We start from the raw sequence: 8,026 nt of genomic DNA, 5'->3' as shown, positions 1-8,026 counted from the left end.
CATAAAATCATGAGGTCTATGACTATCCCATCTACTCAGCAACCACTTCACAGCTATAATCATAGATGATTTAAAACATGGCTGTTATTTTAAACTATTTAACACCACATGAAAGCTGTGTCAGGCATTAGTGAGTGCATAAAGTGTCCGGTATTATTGCAAATGTAGAAAGCAGAATAGTCAATGAAGGAAAATGAGTAATAGTATGATGCACTTCAGTGCTTAAAATGTGCATACACTGAAACTTGAGAAGACAAGTTTTTGAATTCTTCAGTGCATAAAGATGGAGCTGCTAAGGTGTTTGTTATTGGACCAGTGGGCTGTTGGAAAGTTTTATATTACGATATATGTATTCACATGTCACATTTATTTCAAGTCAGTGGATTCTCTTACTTCTTCTTGCTATAAGGAAAATTAAGCCAGAATAAAACACAAAAAAACTGGTTCTCTCTGGACTATTGATCCAACTTTTTCTGTCATAAAAACAGCAGAGGAATTAATTATGGAAAATTCCCACTAACACGGTTAATTTCACAGATATCTCTTAGGGAAAATGCATCTTGCATTTTAAAGTACTTTTCCTTTGAAGGATATTGTTCTCTTGACAAAATTTCAGGCTCTTATTTATGAAGACCTGCATAAAGTTATGTCACAGCAGCCACCAAATTTATTAAAATTCCTTAAACTCTGTGTAGAGTCTTATTTAATCCATGCCTTGCTGTACACACAAGAAATCAATGTGACTGAAGTAGTTTAAGGTTCTGTGACTACTGGGCTGTACACACACTCTTTTCAACCTCTATCATTCTGCTTTTGTTACTTTAGAATCTGATCTTTTTTAATCAGCTGAGCTATACTCCCCAAATCTTGTTGCTTACATACATGGCTTCTTAGAGTAATAGCTTTGGGTTTGCTTCCATGGAAACTTGATTTATTTGCAGGCTTTCTTCATACATTCTCTTGTATCTTATATAATGCTGCAGTCACTGACTGATTTTTTTTAATTGTTTTTCTCCTCCCTTGAACTGATCTTTCAGGATCCCATTTGAGAGCAGAGATAGTCTTCCTCCTTTAAATGAATCATTCCCAAAAAATGTTCTACTAATCATTTTTATCTCACCCAGGACTTCATCAAGTATTCTCCTAGTATTTAGAAAAAAATAATTATCTCCAATAGGTTCAGAATACGTTCTGAATTTCCTCTCCCATGCTGTTGTTCTCCTCATATATCGAGTCCCAATATATATGTAAATAGTAATCATTTGAAAAGAAAAGACACACCTCCCTGATTCAGAAGAGTCCACATATTTTGGACTATTCCACAAGCTTGCACCAAAGGTAAGAAGGCTATCAAATTAAACAGGTTTAGTTTCCTGCTGTTATCTTATCTGAAAAAATAGTTGTTGTCAAGAATTCTAAAACAAAACTATGTTGCTCTATCAGTTTACTTGCTTAATACTTCCAGTGTTACATATGAAGATAAAACCAGGATGAAGATAAATTCCATTATGTAAACTCTGTTTTGAACTGATTGAGAAATCTGAGGCATTTATTCACAGAATCACAGAATTGTAAGGGTTGGAAGGGACCTCTAGAGATCATCGAGTCCAACCCCCCTGCCAAAGCAGGTTCCCTACGCCAGGTCGCACAGGTAGGCGTCCAGGCAGGTCTTGAATATCTCCAGAGAAGGAGACTCCACCACCCCCCTGGGCAGCCTGTTCCAGTGCTCCGTCACCCTCACTGTAAAGAAGTTCTTGTGCACATTCGTGCGGAACTTCCTATGCTGAAGTTTCAGCCCATTTCCCCTAGTCCTGTCCCCACGCACTGAAAAGAGACCAGCCTCGCCACTATGGCTCCCACACCTCAGGTATTTGTAAACCTGGATCAAGTCCCCTCTCAGCCTTCTTTTCTCAAGGCTAAACAGACCCAGTTCACTAAGTCTCTCCTCATAGGGGAGATGGTCCAGGCCCTTCACCATCTTTGTGGCCCTCTGCTGGACTCTTTCCAAGAGATCCCTGTCTTTTTTGTATTGGGGAGCCCAGAACTGGACACAGTACTCCAGATGAGGCCTCACCAGGGCAGAGTAGAGGGGGAGGATCACCTCCCTGGACCTGCTGGCCACGCTCTTTTTAATGCACCCCAGTATGCCATTGGCCTTTTTGGCTACATGGGCACACTGCTGGCTCATGGCCAACCTGTCGTCCACCAGGACGCCCAGGTCCCTCTCAGCAGAGCTCCTCTCCAGCAGGTCTTCCCCCAGCCTGTACTTGTGTATGCAGTTATTTCTTCCTAGGTGCAACACTCTACACTTGCTTTTGTTAAACCTCATCCGGTTTCTTATTGCCCAGCTCTCCAGCCTGTCCAGGTCTTGCTGAATGGCAGCACAGATGTCAAGATTATTATGTACATATCATTAGCTGATTAAGACAAAATGTGTGTTAAAGCAATCACAACAATTTCAACTCATTACTCAAAAATGTTTACATATTTTGAATTGCTAGTGACAGCTTCTCAAAGGAAGTAGCTTAGACGTCCATAGATAAACATATCTTACTTAAGTGAAATGTTATCAAATATGCTTCAAAATCTTAAAGCTGTATATGCTTAGCCTGGATGTACAATATTGTTGTTCCCATTGTATAAAGAAGATAAAATGGTTAGTTTTCAAAGGAAAAATAAGATGTAGGGAGTGTCTGTTTAAAGAAGAAAAATGAAAGACTGAATGCTAGAGACCAAGAAAGAAGCTATGACTAAAAAGTCAAGGGAAAACATTCCAGCTACTATTCCACTTGTGGGAAGGAAAGGTGAGACAGTTAAGTATTTCAAAGCATTTGCTGTACAGAAAGAAATTACTGAATACAAGTATTTCTGTCTAACCCGGAAATCACAAGGGTCACAAGAACTTGTGTTTTTCTTGACAGAAACAATGACCATAAATATACGTTTATATAAGCTTTATAATGATGTTAATCCTGTACGTAGTTACAGTGGTAAACACATCTGTAAAATTAGCATATTCAAACTGACTTTTAAAAAATACAAACACTGTAGAAGTAAATGTAGCATGAACAAGGCTTCCAGTTCTTCTAACATCATGATCATACCAAAGCAGAGCAAAGGGTTATTTCCAAGGGGTGTAATAAATGAAAAGTTAAAAGAGAAACAGAAGAAGTGAAGGTGATATTTACTTGTTACTGTTGGAAACTGATGGATAGTTGCAAGAAGCTTTCATTGTAGTACATTTCCAGAGAAAGTATATTACTAGAAGCTTTCAGAATAACACATTTCTAGAAGAAAAAGAACTAGCCTTATAGACAAGCAGTGTTAACTGTTCCTATTATTTCAGGGAAGAATCCTTGCTTTGGTTCAACATCTGCCCTTCAAAAAATGTCATCTCAACTTTCTATTTTTGTTTTCATATTTCTCTGAAATATAAGTTCTGCTCTTCTGAACCTGAATCATACTTTCTGACTTCAATCTGAGTAATATGTCTTTCTTTTCAAGGAAAACTTGCATTAGTCCTGATGGATTTTGAGATTCACACAAAAAATTTGCTTCTGTTACTCACTAACAAGCTTCTATTTACACCAAATTAGGAATTCCTCAACATGACTAAGATAATGAATTAGAACAGGCCATCTCCAGCCATTATGGCTTGCTGATGTCACTCACTTCACTACAATCATGGACAATTCACAGAAAAGGCAATGAAGCGATTGCTTTAAATAAAGAGACTGCTTTGGAGTATCAGCTGCTTTAGAAAAAGTTGTTTAACTGGTACACTTACTGTGAAGCAACATTTCAATCACAAGAAAATCACAAACCAGTGTGCTGTAATCCAAAACATGAGCTAATATAATGTGATTATTATTTTTCCAGTTATGCTTTTCTTCTTTTATTGACAGGGGAAGGGAAACTAAGTATGCACAGATTGACTATCATCACTTACCTGGGCTGCAAATTCACAAACTACTATTCATTTCCTGTGTGTGAAAAAGTTCTTCAGTACACTATCTGTGCTTTTGATTCATGGCCAAGACACAGCTATTGCGCCTGCAGAACAGTGCACTTTTTCAAAGGCTCAGTACATAAATCTCTGCCATTCCCATATCATCAAAGTCATCTTCTCAAGTTATAAAACGTGCTCCTGATAGAACGCAAACAGATAGGAAGGCAGCAACAAATGAATAGAGACAGAAAGGAAAGGTAATAACATACCTGACAAAACTAAAGACAACACTTGGCTTTGTCATTAATGCCTGGCCAAAATATGTTCAATGTGTTTTGGAAATAAGAAATACTTCTTATACAGACGTTATAGGTGAAGGATCAGATTCTGAAAGCTCTCTGGCACATGAGAGTATTTAGAGATTAGAAGACCCACCATCACAACAAACAAGGAGTGAGATGGAGTGGCAAATGTATCAAGACACCATCAAAGGCAAGAGATTAAAAACATGGACTTGGGCCTTTTACTCACTTTTCTGCTCTTGGAATAATGTTCAAGTATTCCTGAATGTTAATAACTCCTGTGCCATGTTCTGTTCCCTGAATTACAGTCAGCACTATGAAGTATTATGAAGGACTTGTGGAACAGGACATATCCAAGCAATTGACTCAACTTATCCATAAGCTACTTATCTGAATGTGAGCCAGCAGTGTGCCCAAAGTGGCCAGAAGGCTAAGGGCATTCTGGCTTGCAACAGAAGTGTTGCAGTCAGCAGGATCAGAGAAGTGACTGTCTGTGCACAGTATTGGTAAGACCACACTTCAAGCACTGTATTCAGATTTGGGCGCCCCTGTAAAGGATATTGAGTTGTTTGAGCATTGTGTGGAGAAGAGCAACAAAGCTAATGAAGGAACTGGAAAACAAGGGTTATAAGGATTGGCCGAGTAAATGGGGCTGTTCAGAGGAAGCAGTGGGGAGATCTCATCACTTTCTACAACTACCTGATAGGAGACTGCAGTGAGCAGGGTGTCAGTCTCTTTTTTCAGGTGTCAAATGAACAACCTTAAACAGTGCAGGGTGAGGTTTAGATTGGATATTAGGAAGAACTTCTTCACCCAAAGGGTGGTCAAGTATTGGAAGGAGCTGCGGAGGAAGTGGTGAAGTCCTCATCTCTGGAGATAATCAAGAGAAATACAGACATAGCACCAAGGGACATGGTGATCTTTTCCAATTTGAATAATTCAAGATTCTATATCACTATTACTGATCCTAAAGCTATACACCATTACTGCATATTATTGCTACTAACATTATTCTGATGTTTTTGAAAATGAAGATAAAAACCAATCTGTTTACATTGCACTGAAAGAACTAGAAAGGAACATAACTGATTCATTTGAAATCCACTTATAGAAATGACTATGGTGGTTTCTTAATATCAAATGATAAAAGCAGATAAAGAAAAAATGTTATTTTAAAACACCATAGGATCTAAAGGCACAGATATTACAAACCAACAAAATATATAAATGGAGAATTAATCATCATTCAGGAGAAATCACAGTTCTTCTTCCAGGTACAAAGAGATTTTATTCTGCATCTCATTTTCATGCACGCCACATTCCAGTGGCATCCAAAAAGGAAACCATCAGGCCTAGCTTGTTTACTTGCTGTCTCTAGCAAAAGAACAAACAGCAGGTAAGGGAAAGGTACAATCCCATGTTTTAGCACAGTTTGACCATGCTAATTAAAGTAATGCCTAACAGATCTCATAACTTATTAAGGTTTTAGATACATTTTCATAAGAAAAATCTGTCCATTTCTTCATCATATTTGTTTTCATACAGTTTTTTAACGTGCAGCTGCCTTAGCAAAAAAATATTTATTTTGCTTTTCTGCCATCTTGTGGCTTAACCACAAACACTCTTTTTTGGAAAGCTAGAATTTTTATTTTGTGAAGAGATTGTTATGTTGTTTTCTTTTCAAAATATTATTCACCCTAAACTATGATCCAGACCAGCACCCACTGTCACTTCCCAACCTCATGGCACTGCAATTTACAACTGCACAGACCTGAAATCCCATGATTTTCTCTTACAATCAGACCTAACAGAAAGGCATCCTGTCTCACAACCATAGAGATGACTGGCCATTCTGATTTCCACAAACTTCCCTTTGATTCAGGTTTAGCTTGACTCAGTGACAGCCTTGACACACTCATATTTCTTATATAACTATATCTGCTTTTAGTATGTGAGAAATGAGATGAATTGCAGGCTCTTTCCCTCATTACAACAGAGACAAATGTTATCAGGGCTACATCAGTAAAATAAGGAAGTCATTTAGCTACATTTTTGCACACCTGGAAAGTTGCATCTGTGAATATGTATAAATGCTAAGAAGTCAATATAAGCCTTTTGGGTTTTGTATTTACAAGGAATGGTCAAGACAGATAATTTAATACAGATACTAGGCAAATAAACACAAAATTTTAGTGTTACTTTTATTACAGATGGGCCTGCACAAAATAAACAGACATTTCCTTTCCATCACTGTCTGATGGCAGCAGCAAAAAGTACATTTACCTGAATACACACAAGGAAGAATTCAAATAACTGTTTGAAGGTCAGACATGAAGAATATTAGAGGTTTTCCACAGAAGTCTTCTGTTGAGGCTTATTTTTTCACAGCAGTGGAAGAATTATTAACTGTCTGGCTATTAGGAACAGCTTGATGTGTTTGTCTAACTGCAAAAGTAAGTTTTGTTTTCTTCATATTTCTGAACATTTCTTTGGAAAAAAAAAAAACTTTTTTGTCCACTCTTGATTAAAGATAGACTCCTAATGCAGATGGCAGTTGAACTGGATTTAGTAGCCTGTGTGACATTTACTGCTTGGATAGAATCTGTGTATGTTTTCAGTAAACAGACTTTAAGGAGTCAGGGTTTCACCGGCTAATGTTCCGAGTGATTCAGACAGTAGAGTTTCTGTGAGATGAAATGCTATGCTAGTCTGGCTAGAAACATCAGGACTAGCTATGTACAACAACCATCTGCCAGCCTCCATACCTAATACTAGACCAGGCTGCCCAGGGCCCCATCCAACCTGACCTTGAATACTTCCAGGGGCATCCACAACCTCTCCGGGCAGTCTGTTCCAGCAAGAGATAATTTTATACCAGTAAGTATGTGTAGGTTCAAATCTAATGTTCTAATAACTCTGAGCACAATAACCAGCTCAGGAAAACTGAGCAAGTTACTGGAAAATACAGTATTCATTACCAAACTGAGCACTTGTCTGGGAACAGATAAATACATCAGTTGTCTATTCATGGCACTTTTTAATATCCTACAGAAATGACTAGCCTGAAACAAAACAAAATTTAAAAAAAACATCTGTACAACTCTACCCGATATATAAAATTGCACAGCAAAACAAAGTACTGCTTGTTGAGATGCAGAGTTCTCGGTACAGGAGAGACACGGACCTACTGGACTGTGTCCAGAGGAGGGCCACAAAAATGATCCAAGGGCTGGAACGCCTCTCCTTTAAGGACAGGCTGAGAGGGCTGGGGTTGTTCAGCCTGGAGAAAGCTCTGAAGTTGTCTGATAGTGGACTTGCAGTCTGATAGTTGCCTGAAGGTGAGCTACAAGAAGGAAACAGACTCTTTAGCAGGATCTGTGCTGATAGGACAAGAGGAAATGGCTTCAAACTTAAAGAGGGAAGATTAGGTTGGATATAAGAAAGAAGTCATTTATAGTGAAGGTGGTAAGGCTGGAACAGGTTGCCCAGAGATGTGGTGGAAACCCTGTCCCTGGAGACATTCGTGGCCAGGCTGAACCAGGCTCTGATCAATCTGATCTAGCTGTGGATGTCTCTGTTCACTCCAGGGGAGCTGGGCTACATTACTTTTAAAGGTCCCTTCCAACAGAAAGAACTCTATGATCCTGTGATTAAGGAATTAACTGTAACTGTTATTTAGTTACATTTTCCTTCTCAAAAACAAAGTTGTATAACTCCCTTTGCCTACTCATCAGTCAAAGAGGAGAGAGATGCCCAAAATAAAGTGTGCTGAACC

The sequence above is a fragment of the Excalfactoria chinensis genome, chromosome Z, assembly GCF_039878825.1.
Source record: "Excalfactoria chinensis isolate bCotChi1 chromosome Z, bCotChi1.hap2, whole genome shotgun sequence".
NCBI lineage: Eukaryota > Metazoa > Chordata > Aves > Galliformes > Phasianidae > Excalfactoria > Excalfactoria chinensis.
This window is presented reverse-complemented; position numbering follows the sequence as displayed.